The 14,847-nt window shown below is 47.8% G+C and overlaps 1 pseudogene; it reads right to left on the reverse strand.

Moving 5' to 3' along the window:
- Positions 1 to 364: 364 nt before the first annotated feature.
- Positions 365 to 13,610, reverse strand: LOC123450924 (annotated as a pseudogene).
- Positions 13,611 to 14,847: the final 1,237 nt, after the last annotated feature.

Here is a 14,847-nt window from a genome sequence, read left to right on the forward strand (position 1 = left end):
GAGTTGTGTCGAATATTCTTGTACAAGGTAGGTTACAGTTGGACTCTGAGTAGTATTGTGTTTAGATATGATATGGAGTCGTGTCCAAGCAGAACACTTGTATCCTAGGCCTCTAATATATAGCGGGGTAGACACACTATGTAACCTAAGCCAACATAATAGCACAGGCACACGGGGGAGCCAGCGGCGTGTGCCGGCGCCCGGGCGGCCGGCGTGCGGTATTGTGACGGTGTCACGGGAAGGAGCGCTCGTAGGCAGGCCCCGGGGATGTATCCATATCGGTGAACCTCGTTAACAAATCTCGATGTCGTGCTCGTGTGATTGCTTGGTCCTCGGTAGATTGACGAAGTGTCTCGGATTTATTCTAACAAAATGATTGATGAACCCACTACGTGAGGGTTAATTCTGCGCCAAACATAGGATCAGTGGATCTCGTTCTAGTGAAAACTTCAAGTAGCATGATCCCGTAGCTAAACACGTCACTCTTTCGTGATAATTTTCCAAGAAATCCGTACTCTGCTCAAGATATAATAAGGACAAATTAACACATGATTGCTCAATCATATTGTTTTGGGTGGAGCCATAATTTACCACTGGCTTAACAAGTACTCCATCCGTAAAGAAATATAAAAGCGTTTAGATCACTACTTTAGTGATCTAAACGCTCTTATATTTTTTATGAACGGAGTAATATATATGTAATAGAAATGTACGTAATTGTATACCGTACCTGGTGCCATGTACCCAATAGTTCCAGGCATGCTCGCACATATCACACTGGTGGAAAAACAGGCTTCCGTCCAGCCCCATAAGTCGCGAAGCTGTAGGAACCGCGACTAATGGGACCTTTAGTCGCGGTTCTAGAGGTGAACCGCGACCAAAGGCCTGGGCCCAGGGCGCTCGGTGGCTAGCTGGTGCACGTGAGGGGCTTTAGTCGCGGTTGGCCAGGACAACCGCGACTAAAGTCCTTCGGGCACCTTTAGTCACGGTTTGCCAGGCCAACCGCAACTAAAGCCCCTCCCCTATATATACCCATCCAGCAGCCAACACTTAGCCATTTGGAGCCATTCTCTTCACAAGTGGGTGTAGGTTTGCTTTTGGTTCCTCTTATGCACATAAGGTGTTTGATGAAATGCCCCAAGAGCATGAAACAAACATGACATGAAGTGTTGGAGCCACACTCCTCGATCGCGGTTAGCAACTTGATGAACCTTTGATGTGTCATTGATAAAATATGCATGTGTGTAGTTCATTGTTTAATTTATATTGTTTGTAGCTAGTTAGTTTAACAAATGCATGATGGTTAATTATATATTTTATATTATAATAATGCAGATGAATCGGCAATGGATGTACGTTAACCGACTCTCCGGCGAGTTCACTACGGGTTTGAAAGATTTCCTCGTAGTGGCTAATGCGAACAAGCGGGGGGGTTTTGTTATCTGTCCATGTGTTAACTGTAAGAATCAGAAGGGTTACTCTTCCTCAAGAGATGTTCACATGCATCTGCTTCGGCACGGTTTCATGCCAAGCTATAATTGTTGGACCAAGCATGGAGAAAGAGGGGTTATAATGGAAGAAGATGAAGAAGGGGATGATTTCATCGATGAAAGCTATCTTGCTCATTTCGGTGATACTTTCATGGAGGATGCTGAAGGTGAAGGTGAAGGTGAAGAAGAGGCACGTGATGATCCCGTTGATGATCTTGGTCGGACCATTGCTGATGCACGGAGACGCTGCGAAACTGAAAAGGAGAGGGAGAATTTGGATCGCATGTTAGAGGATCACAGAAAGGCGCTGTACCCCGGATGCGATGATGGTCTGAAAAAGCTAGGCTGCACACTGGATTTGCTGAAATGGAAGGCAGAGGCAGGTGTAGCTGACTCGGCATTTGAAAACTTGCTGAAAATGTTGAAGAATATGTTTCCAAAGGATAACGAGTTGCCCACCAGTACGTACGAAGCAAAGAAGGTTGTCTGCCCTCTAGATTTAGAGGTTCTGAAGATACATGCATGCATCAACGACTGCATCCTCTACCGCGGTGAATACGAGAATTTGAATGAATGCCCGGTATGCACTGCATTGCGTTATAAGATCAGAGGCGATGACCCTGGTGACGATGTTGAGGGCCAGAAACCCATGAAGAGGGTTCCCGCCAAGGTGATGTGGTATGCTCCTATAATACCACGGTTGAAACGTCTGTTCAGGAACAAAGAGCATGCCAAGTTGTTGCGATGGCACAAAGAGGACCGTAAGTCGGACGGGGAGTTGAGACACACCGCAGATGGAACGCAATGGAGAAAGATCGACAGATGGTTCAAAGATTTTGCAGCTGACGCAAGGAACATAAGATTTGCTCTAAGTACGAATGGCATGAATCCTTTTGGCGAGCAGAGCTCCAGCCATAGCACCTGGCCCGTGACTCTATGCATCTACAACCTTCCTCCTTGGTTGTGCATGAAGCGGAAGTTCATTATGATGCCAGTGCTCATCCAAGGTCCGAAGCAACCCGGCAACGACATCGATGTGTACCTAAGGCCATTAGTTGATGAACTTTTACAGCTGTGGGGTGGTGTCCGTGTGTGGGATGAGCACAAACAAGAGGAATTTGACCTACGAGCGTTGCTTTTCGTAACCATCAACGATTGGCCTGCTCTTAGTAACCTTTCGGGACTGTCAAATAAGGGATACAATGCATGCACGCACTGCTTACATGAGACTGAAAGTGTACATTTGCCAAATTGTAAGAAGAACGTGTACCTTGGGCATCGTCGATTTCTTTCGAAAATTCATCCAGTAAGAAAGAAAGGCAAGCATTACAACGGCAAGGCAGATCACCGGCCGAAGCCTGCGGAACGCACTGGTGCTGAGGTATTTGATATGGTCAAGGATTTGAAAGTCATCTTTGGAAAGGGTCCTGGCGGACAATCAGTTCCGAAGGGAGCTGACGGGCACGCAGCCATGTGGAAGAAGAAATCTATATTCTGGGAGCTAGAATATTGGAAAGTCCTAGATGTCCGCTCTGCAATCGACGTGATGCACGTTACGAAGAATATTTGCGTGAACCTCCTAAGCTTCTTGGGCGTGTATGGGAAGACAAATGATACAAAGGAAGCACGGCAGGACCAGCAACGTTTGAAAGACCCTGATGACCGGCATCCGGAATGGTTTCAAGGTCGTGCCAGCTACGCTCTGACCAAAGAAGAGAAGGTCATCTTTTTTGAATGCCTGAGCAGTATGAAGGTCCCGTCTGGATACTCGTCCAATATAAAGGGAATAATAAACATGGCGGAGAAAAAGTTCCAAAACCTGAAGTCTCACGACTGCCACGTGATTATGACGCAATTGCTTCCGATTGCTTTGAGGGGGCTCCTGCCGGAAAATGTTCGAGTAGCCATTGTGAAGCTATGTGCATTCCTCAATGCAATCTCTCAGAAGGTAATCAATCCAGAAGTTCTACCACGGTTACAGAACGATGTGATCCAATGTCTTGTCAGTTTCGAGTTGGTGTTCCCGCCATCCTTCTTCAATATTATGACGCACCTCCTGGTTCACCTAGTCGAAGAGATTTTCGTTCTCGGTCCTGTATTTCTACACAATATGTTCCCCTTCGAGAGGTTCATGGGAGTATTAAAGAAATATGTTCGTAACCGTGCTAGGCCAGAAGGAAGCATCGCCAAGGGCTATGGAAATGAGGAGGTAATTGAGTTTTGTGTTGACTTTGTTCCTGACCTTAAGCCGATTGGTCTTCCTCGATCGCGGCACGAGGGGAGACTAAGTGGAAAAGGCACGATCGGAAGGAAATCAACGATATGTATGGACGGCCATTCTCTGACTGAAGCACACCACACTGTACTGACCAATTCCAGCTTGGTGGCTCCGTACTTTGAGAAACACAAGAATATTTTACGCTCTGACAACCCGGGGAAGCCTGAATCCTGGATTAGGAAGGCCCACATGGAGACTTTCGGCAGTTGGTTGAGAAAACATTTAATGAATGACAATGATGTTGTAGATCAGCTGTACATGTTGGCCAAGACACCATCTTCGACTATAACGACTTTCCAAGGGTACGAGATAAATGGGAATACATTTTACACGATCTCCCAAGATAAAAAGAGCACCAACCAAAACAGTGGTGTCCGCTTTGATGCAGCAACCGAGAATGGGCAAGAGGTCACATATTATGGTTACATAGAGGAGATATGGGAACTTGACTATGGACCCTCCTTTAAGGTCCCTTTGTTCCGGTACAAATGGTTCAAGCTAACAGGAGGTGGGGTAAAGGTGGACCAGCAATACGGAATGACAATGGTGGATTTCAACAATCTTGGTTACCTTGACGAACCATTCGTCCTAGCGAAAGATGTCGCTCAGGTTTTCTATGTGAAGGACATGAGTAGCAAACCGAGGAAACGGAAAGATAAGAAAACGATCAGTACATCATGCGATGATCCAAAGCGCCACATTGTTCTTTCAGGGAAAAGAAACATCGTGGGAGTGGAGGACAAGACAGACATGTCAGAAGATTATAATATGTTTGCTGAAATTCCGCCCTTCAAAGTGAACACCGACCCAAGCATTAAGTTAAATGATGAGGATGCTCCATGGATACGGCACAATCGTAAGCAAGCAGGGACACAAGGGAAGAAATGATGTGTAATAATTTATTGTACCAAACTTATTATAAACATTTATATCTGAATATAAACACTCACAAATACAAAAAATACAAATACAAATGAGCCTACAAAACTAAAAAATCCTGCGGCGGCCTTTAGTCGCGGTTGGCCAGACAAACCGCGACTAAAGGTCGTTGCGCGCGGGGAACGCAAAAACCCTTTAGTCGCGGTTGGTCTGGCCAACCGCGACTAAAGGTTACCCTTTAGTCGCGGGTGGTCTGGCCAACCGCGACTAAAGGGGGGGGGCGCGGGAACGCAAAAAACCCGCCAAAAACCCTTTAGTCGCGGTTGGGCAGGCGACCCGCGACTAAAGGTACCTTTAGTCGCGGGTCGCGTCCCCAGCCGCGACTAAAGGGGGGGGCTATAAATACAACCGCCGTCTTCTCCGATTCTCGTCTTCTCCGATTCCGATTCTCGCCTCTACCAGTTCTCTGCCTCGCCCTCGACGCCGCCCGCCGTCGCCCTCGCCCTCGACGCCGCCCGCCGTCGCCCTGGTGCAGATCCGGCTAGGAGGAGCTCCGGCGGTGAGCTCGTACTACACCGGTGAGGCGTCCATGGCAGCACTTGGTGCGGCGGAGCTTGCTGCAGAGAGAGAGACAGGGGGAGCTTAGAGAGAGATGGGGGAAAACGGGGAGAGGGGAAGAACGCAGGGGTGAGGGGCGAGCTGAGAGGCGTTGGCTGTTCTTAGACCTGGTGGCCGACGGCGTCGAACTCCGGCGGATCGACATTGGAGCTCCAGTGCTCCTGTTTATAACAGATGAACATGTTTCCTAACTACATGAGCATTTAGATTTGCGTGAATGTTCATATACTACGTAAAACCTTTCTGAAAATATGTGAACAGTTAAAAAAAATTATTTCATGAGGATTTAAGAAACATGTGGACATTTTATTAATTACCATGATTTTATTTCAGAAGACATGAATATTTTTTGACTCTGGTATAAGGCTCCGGTTTTCCGAAGTGGTCGGGCGTCTGGCCCTCGGACGTCCGGAGGGGGCCGGATGTCCGAGGCTTTGGTTCTGTTTTGGAAAGATCACAAAGGAGAAATGGAGATGTAATTTGAGCAATTTCATCGCAAAACTGGTGATCCCCTCTTAATAATGCGGGATCCCTATACTCAAGAATAGTAAATTAAAGAATAGGCTACATCATCTTGTTTTTCAATCCCGAGCCTTCTTGACATATAAGTCCGGATCTTCTCAAGCCACCTTGGCACATAATTCTCGATCTACTAAGAGTACTTTAAAAGCCATCCTGAGATACACTCAACCCTCGCTCCCTCGCCGCCTCCGCGATCTCGGCCTCCTCCCTCGCCGCCTCCGCCACCGCCCCCCTAGCTTCTTCACTTAATTAATTTGTTTTTACTACATGTTTTCAGGACTGACATAATGGCGGACGATAGAGCTGACCCGATTATGGACAACTATGATCCGGACGGTGAAGCACATATGTTCGGCATCATAAACGGCGATATTCTATATGTGCCGACCGGAGAAGAAGAAGATGATATCTCTTCTTATCTGAACCTTGACGGTGAAGATGAAGGGCGCCGTCAGCAAGATGATGCCGAACAAACGTCGATAAACGACGATCTTCAAATGGAAGTAGCAACCACCTCCGGCGCCGAGGTATATATATACATTGAGCCTCTGGTGATACAAACTAACTGATTTGAATAAATATGTGTGTACTAACGCGCGCGACTCTCTTTCTTATTTTAGCCCTCGGCCGGATCGTCGAAACAATCGAGTACGTCGTCAAAGCGTGGCGCAACCAAGACGATGAAACAAGGAGAAACATGCACCATCGAGGTTGTCGACAGTGCAACCGGCAGGCCGCTGGAGCCCCGCAAGAACGCCACCAAGTTTGTCAGCCAATGCGGAGCCGTTGTTAGAGACAACGTCTCGATCACCGTCCAGGAGTGGAATGAGCCAAAGAAGGCACGAATTGCTGCAGGTTTCACTTTTGTCGATAAGAGAACAAAAAAAGATTGCTTCAAGAAGCTTATGGAACATTTCGTTCTACCTCCGGAATACAACAAATTCGATGAGGAGGGTAACAAGATTGAGGAAAACAAGGAGAGGAGGAGGCTAGTCAAACAGTTCGCTCTTCATAAGATGGCCGACGCATTCCGGAAATTCAAGCAAAATCTAGCCCATGACTTTGTCAAGCAGAACAAGACTCCGGATTTCAAAGGACAATATGAGAAACTGAAACATGATTGGCCAGAATTTGTGAAGCAAAAGAAATCGGAGCAGTTCATTCAAATATCGAAAAGAAATAAGGAAAATGCGGCTAAGAAGGAGTACAATCATATTATGGGGCCAGGAGGGTATCGCATTTGGGTGCCTAGGTTGGAGAAGATGGAGAACGAGCTGAGGGCGCGAGGAATCCGTCCAGGTACGGAGGGATGGGACCAAAGGGCCAAAAGCTGGTGGTACGGGCATGGGGGAACGCTGAACCCGGAGACAGGGGAGTGTGTTTACCGGGGCAAATTAATTAAACCCACCCAAGCCCTTATTGACGCAATGAGGGATGCTCAAGAGGGGAAGATCAAGTTCAACAGAGAGAACGACGCGCTGACAAAAGCCCTCGGGAATCCTGAACACGGAGGACGTGTACGAGGCATGGGGAACATTCCGTGGAAAATAGGGTTCCCCCAGAACGATGACCCGTACGGTTACAGAAGCCGTAAGAGAAAGATGGATCGGGAAGCAGATGTTGTGGCGCGGTTGGCATCGGAAATGGATGTGATGAAGAAAACAGTGAGTGTACTATTAGCCGAAAGAGATGTTCGGGCGCAGCATGAAGATCATCCAGCGGATCTCGGAAGCCAGCAGCGGAGAAGCAGCGTGGCTTCCACGGAGGCCCCACCAGCTGGTGCAGATGCACCGACGATCGAAATTACTGCACCGGAGCCTCTGGTGGTCGAAATTACTGCACCGGAGCCTCTGGTGGTCGAAATTACTGCACCGGAGCCTCCTCGCTACCCCGTGGACGATATAAAGGAGATGAAAGAATGTCATCTGTATTATCCTATCGGGAACATGTCCATGAAGGTAGCCATCGGCAGTGCTTTACCATGTTTACCTGGAGCACTCCACCACAACAACCCCATTCAAGATGGCTATGCTCGTGTCACGGTGGAGGACATAGTCCAAGGGTTTGAGGACCTGGAGATTGACATTGCTACACCTGAAGGGGAGAAAAGACTTGGAGATGTCAAGCGCCATTTCATTCTATGGCAAAAGAAGTTTATCAAGTTTCCAGGCGAGGCGCCAAGGACAACAAGTCCACCCCCCTACGGTGGTGGTGGTGGCGGTGGCGGTGGTGGTGGTGGTGGTGGTGGTGACGGTTCACCTACACCTCCGTCACGTCAGCCGACGCCCCCCAGTCCACAACGTCCGGCGGGTGATCAGACGCCGCCCCCCAGTCCTCGTCCGGCGGGTGATCAGACGCCACCCCCCAATCCACCTCCGGCAAAGAAGCAGAAGCAGTCCTGGATTATTAACCCGGACCCTTATGTACCTAAGACCACAAAGGTACCGGAGCCATCACTGAAGCCTCTCCCCACAAGGCCTTGGGAACGTAGTGCCGAGGAAACTGCCGCGAGGGCGGCTGCTGATCATGAGAAATGGAAGGCGGACTGCAAGAAGAAAAGAGAGCCCGAGCCCAAGCCAGTATTTTCTGATGAGCAAAAGAAGTGGGCTAAGTCATTTTTGAGCACACCGTCCCAAGCCGCGAAGAATCTGCCTGACGACTATGCACGTGAACTTCGTAGGCAGGCACTCATGTTGAAGGAGAAGAAAGAGCGGGCGGAGAACCAGGAGAACAATGCCTTGGAGGAGGCCGAGAAAACGGAATTAGAAAGTAAAAAAAGCGGGGAACGAGTTGCCCAGCTCGGGGAACAAAGTAAACAATCGATTGCCCCGCTTATAGTGAAAGCCGCCGGTCCGGATGACCCCGATATCATAGCAGCTGCGGCAGCACATGGATTGACTGTAACGAGTGCCAGAGAACAAGCGGCCAACTTAGGTATTACTCTTCGTGAAATGTTAGGCCTTGATGAGGCGCCAGTGAAGGAGGTAGTAATTACATATGTGAAGAATGGGCCTCTCGTCGAGCCTGCGCAGGAAGAGGATCTACCTCCACAAATGAAAGGTCTGGTGAAATGGTACAAGGGTTACATAAAAAATAAAAACGCCAAAGATTATATTTATGCGGAAGTTAGATATGAGCATCACTTCAAACATTACTATGTACAAATTCATCTGAGTGAATTGTTCCAGCTTTTCAATCTGCGCGAGCTCGACAAATCTATCATCAGTTGCTACGTTCTGTAAGTGATTTATTTATACCCCATCTCGTTCATATTGCCTGCACTATATATATGTCGTAACTATATTGTTGTGTCCGCTATTATACATGCAGAATGAAGATTAAGGAATGCAGAGTAAGGAACATCCATGATGTTGGGTTCATTGACCCACACATCGTTAATGGATATGTGTTGGAGCATCACCCCGCCGACATGGAGGCAGACCTGTGGCAGTTTCTTACAAAGCAGGAACTCAAAAGTGATATTCTATTTCCTTACCATTTTGGGTGAGTGTTTCTGTCTTGAGCACATTCTCTTTTGTTTACTCCATGCATGATATGTGGCCGGCTAATCGATGAGTTATGCATGACGTACTGTGCATGTATCGTGTCCGCAGGTTCCACTGGATTCTGCTAGTAATTAAAGTTGACACCTCAGAATGTCTCGTCCACGACTCTCTGAATATGGATCCAAAGCTTTGGGGCGGCATGAGAAGAATGCTGCAGAAGTAATTATTTTCATTCATTTGCGCTCTATATCGATCGGCCTATTTCGTTCATTTCCTAATATCAAGTAACTAATAACTCTCTTGTTCATTTAATTTTCTTTGCCTCGTAGGGTTTGGAGACGGTTCGTAGATACAAAGGTCGGTGAATTCAAAAAAGAGCTAGAATTCAAAAGGTCAAAGGCTAAGAATGGTGGGGATATTCAGCCAGCGGGGACCAATCTATGTGGATACTATGTCTGTGAGATGATCCGGAGATACACCTCTGAGCGGGTTCCGAGTGATACCAATGCTCAGCGGAATAACCTCCGGGTGATGCTTAGTCCAGAAGCTCGCTTCCGACCACTTCAAGAGGAACTAGCTGGATGGTTCAGGAGGGAAGTCCTCCATCGTAAAGGAGAACACCATTACGAGGACGTAGAACTTCATATGCATTAAATTATGTATGGAAACTTGTTCAAAAATGTATATGGTCATCCGATGATATTGAATATATATTGTATATTCCTCTTGAATTCTTTTTGGTTCTAATTTCAAATTTGTTTGAAATTGTACATTCATATGCATGTATGTAGTACCGTAGAATATGTGAAACTCCTTCAAAATTAAAATAAAGCACAAAAGAAATAAAACAATACAAATTAAACAGAAAACAGGTTTAGGGGGGGGGGCCTTTAGTCGCGGTTGGGCAGAAGAACCGCGACTAAAGGTCCTCCGCCCCGACGGCCGCCTGGCGCCCACGTGGACGGGCCTTTAGTTGCGGTTCTTAAGCAACCGCGACTAAAGGGGGGGGCCTTTAGTCGCGCCTATTTGGTCGCGGTTGCGCAACCGCGACTAATGGCAGTTGCGAACCGCGACCAAAGGCCCTTTTTCCACCAGTGTCATGGAATTGTCATCCCCGAGAAGCAATTTTGCAATGCCGAAGTCTGCCACATGTGCGGTCATCTCTTCGTCAAACAATACATTGCTAGGCTTCAAGTCACAGTGCAAGATCAGTTCATAGTGCTCGTGGTGTAGATACTCCATTGCCATTGACACATCGAGCATCATGCATAGTCTCTCAAGAAAACCCAGGTGGCGTGTACTCCCAGGCAGGTGTAGCAGGCTAGCAGCGTCTCCAAACTTCCATTTGGCATGTATTGAAGCACTAGTGCTTTGAGGTCAAGGTTAGAGCATGTGTTAAGTATCTTTATCAGGTTACGATGTCGTGCCATGCCAAGTACTCGACACTCAACATCGAAACTTCCCTTTTAGATTGCAGTTCGATAAGAGCAGTAACAATCTTGCCTTAGTAATGTGAGATTGCTAAGAGCAGTCGGGATCGGGCCAATGATGCTATTATAACTCAAGTCAAGCCGTTGGAGGTGCGGTAATTTGGCTAACCATGTTGGCACAACGTCCACGAAAGAATTTGCACCTAAATCAAGTACTTGTAGGTACTTGCAGGACGCAAGGCCGTATGGAAATTGACCAGAAAAATTTGTTATTATGTAATGAAATAACTTGCAACATTGGGAGATTGAAACTTTGGTTGCTCGGAAAAGTTCCAGTTAAGTTCCGTCGTGTGTTGTAAGTGCCATGACTCGTAGCATAGACATGTTAAACACGACCTGTGGCACTAGGCCGGAGAGATGATTGAGCTCTAGGACCAAACGCTCAAGCATGGATATATAGGGATGCAATGGTGTGTGGTATAGGACCTGATAGACTTTTTTTTCTTCCAAAGTTGATGATCTTCAAGAAAGGCGTGTTGTTGAACAACTGCGACGGGATTTGACCAGTCAAGTCATTTCCGTAAAGATCAATCACCCTAAGGTTGTGCATACTAGGTAGCATCATCTCAAGAGAGATTTGGCCTGAGAGTTGGTTCATACCTAGGCCCTGTTTGGATACTCTAACCGGGTTAGAGGTTAGAGTTAGATTCTAACCCTCAACTAACCCTAAACTAACTCTAACCCAAAAGGTGTTTGGATGAGAGGGTTAGATTGGCAATAAATGTCATTTCTCAATCATTTGGTTACTTTTGTCCATATTCACTGCCGGATTTGATGTGGCCGATCGTTGTGTGGCCTGCTCTCGCTCACAAATGAAGTATAAAAAAGATGATAAAAAATAATTTGTTCGTACAAATTTGATGTCTCACTTAAACATACAAGTCGTCAATCGAAGTTTGAAAAAATATTACATTCCATGAAACAAAGCACGGGCTAACTCATCACGGAAGGCATTCATGTTAACATCTTCAACAAGAGGTTCGTCTTCTGGCCATGCAGATGCAGAAGAATCCGGCATTGGGTTATAATTTTCGTCGGCATCACAGGCATCAAATTCCCTATCCGCAATTCTGCTCTGACGAATGAAATTATGAAGAGCCATACAAGCAACGATAATTCTAGTTTGCTTATCCTCTGCAAATATTGGCATGTTCAACAAAATCCTAAATTTCATCTTCAACACTCCAAATGATCGCTCAACGACATTCCTAACTTTGGCATGTGCATGGTTGAAGGTTTCTTTCAAACCTTGCGGCGGCGGTCCGTTTTGCCATTGCTGCACATGATACCTTGTACATATGTATGGTGAAAGGTAGCCTGGCCGGTTTGGGTACCCCGCCACTGCTTCCTCCTCCGCGACCGGCTGCCGTCGACGAAGAGCCGCCGAAGTTCAGTTGCCGGGCCAAGGGTGCCGATGGGTTCGCCCATCCGTCTCCGGTACGCGGTGGCCGATAGGGAGGGAGTCCGGTGGCCCTGCCTCGTCCAGGGAGGAGCTCATCGTCGCTCTGGAGAAAAGCTCCGTACATCCCAAGCCCCGGGAACCCCTCCGACGCCGAAGCTTGAGAGTTGAGGTCGAGACCGGCACGGGTAGCTGGGCCGCTTGCCGACGGCTGCGAACTCCACAAATCGAAGTCTTCTCCGTCCATTGCAGCTGGGTCACACGAACACTATCAGAGAAAAAAAATTCAGCACAAAAACGTCAAAAAAGACACACACACGCACACATACATACCTCCGGGTGCTGCAGCCGGCAGGGCGCGGCGGGGCGGGGCGGGGCAGGTCGGCGGCGGGGCGGGGCGGGGCGGGCCGGCGGCAGGAAGGGCGGGGCGGGGCGGCCGGCGGCGGGGCGCGGCGGCGGGGCGGGGCCGGACGGGACGGGGCGGGGCGGCGGGGCGCGGCGGGGCGGGACGGGACGGGGCGGGGCAGGTCGGCGGCGGGGCGGGGCGGGGCGGGGCGGCCGGCGGCGGGGCGCGGCAGGGCGGGGCGCGGCGGGGCGGCAGAGGCTGGGGCGGCCGGCGGCAGGGCGCGGCGGGGCGGGGCGCGGCGGGCCGCGGCAAGGCGCGGCGGCCGGCGGCTGGGGCGGCCGGCGGCTGGGGCGTCACGAGCGAGGGCGACGGGAGGGACCGAGAGGATCCGGTGCGGATATGTGCGGTAAGGAGTGATTTTTTTTCGTTTTTTTTGTCCCCACCTAACTCTAACCCAAAAAAGCACCTCTTGGATGGGTTAGAATTTTTGGGTGGGTTAGATGCATCTAACCCAATCTAACCCTACCTGTTTGGATTTTTGAGGGTTAGATAGCTCAACTCTAACCCAATCTAACTCTAACCCTGGTATCCAAACAGGGCCCTAGAGAAAGAATCTGGAGCCTTGTGAGGTTCCCAAGGGAGCTAGGTATGGCATTTGACAAGCTATTTATTCCAAGGTTGAGGTATCTAAGACGATGCAGCCGACCAAGTTGTGCTGGAATGAATCCTGTGAGGTTGCAGTTGGTGAGGTTGAGGATAGAGAGAAAAGAGAGATTACCGAGGTGAGGTGCAACAGGTCCAACGAGAGGCGTGTCCTGAAACGACAGAGATGTGGTGACGCGCTGCCGTCGGCGGCTACAAGTGACACCGATCCAGAGGCAGAAAGACGTGCCGGTGGTCCAGTTGGCAGCAAGGATGCCAAGAGGGTCAGCGAGCTGAGCTTTGAAAGCTACAAGTGCGGCGAGGTCGGTGTCACTGCCATTGCGGTTGGCCGGACTAGAAAAAGAAGCCGAGACGGCGGAGACAAGTAGGAGTGTCAGTATGAAGATTGGAAGGCGGGCAGACGATGATGGTGCGGCCATTGATGGAGCTGGGTTGTGGTGCGTGCTTGTGCTTGTGTGAACTGTGAAGTGGACAGCCAGAGTAGGGGTGGATTTATATATAGTCCCATCCTTCATCGGCTGCCCCGAGCGAAGGACTATCAGTTATACTATATAGTTCCCTTCAAAGTCAGTCAAGCGCTCGGACCCGATAATAATGGGCATGCATTATTGGGTACGTACCACTCGCTCGGTCCTAAAATTCTTGTTTTAGATTTACGTAGATATGAATGTATCTAGTCACATTTTAGTATTTAGATATATCCATTTTTATATAAACCTAAGACAAAAATTTTAGAACGGAGGAAATATACATTTTGGCAGCTTCAGTTGACTGACATACATAACCATATTGGCAGCTTCACCCAATAATGTACCGTATGTGTAGTTGGTCACCGCCCACGCCCTACATACCTAGCTGATTAAGAACAGTGCATGGACCACTCGGCGCAATTTTGTGACTACTTGTAGATGAGTTGTCTACGAATATTGCTTTTGGCTCCCGAGCCCACTGGAGGTTTTTAAATTCAAACTTTAAATTCAGTAAAAATTCATATTTTAATATTTTAAAAAATTCTAAAAAAAATACATAAATAGATGAAGGTATAATACACAAGTGTGTAAATTTTTAGAATAAAATACGTTGAAATGAGGGCTGTGCAAAAAAGACAAATCTGAAACCTTTTAACACATGTTACAATTCATCATTTCAAACCATGAATTTGTCTTTTTTGTACAGATCGTGTTTCAAAGTATTTCGACCTGAAATTTTACATGCACACGAATCACAAGGACATCCTTGTTTAGTTGTATATTTTTTTCAGATTTTTTGGAACTAGAATTTTTGAATTTAGATTTTTTCAAACATTTCGGCCTCCATGGCTTCCGGGAGCCAAAACGCCATTCTCGTTGTCTATACTCCTATATAGTGTAGGAATAACTTCCAGTACCGGCCGTTGGATTTGTCTTTGTTCTATCAGACGGCTCACAATTGGAAAATCCAAGAGTCATTGGAGATTTAGTCTTGTGATCTATGAGATCTTTCCACGTGCATTTGGGTAAAAGGTTGCCACAAGCCCACCTCGACCAACTAGTGTTGAATATATCAGCAAATTATTATTTGATTTAATTCAAATAAGCATTAAATATACCATGACGATAGGAACTGAGATAAAACTAATCATGTGAACTACCATAGTAGAGGAACAGATCAAGTCTA

Source organism: Hordeum vulgare, chromosome 4H (assembly GCF_904849725.1).
Source record: "Hordeum vulgare subsp. vulgare chromosome 4H, MorexV3_pseudomolecules_assembly, whole genome shotgun sequence".
Taxonomy (NCBI): domain Eukaryota; kingdom Viridiplantae; phylum Streptophyta; class Magnoliopsida; order Poales; family Poaceae; genus Hordeum; species Hordeum vulgare.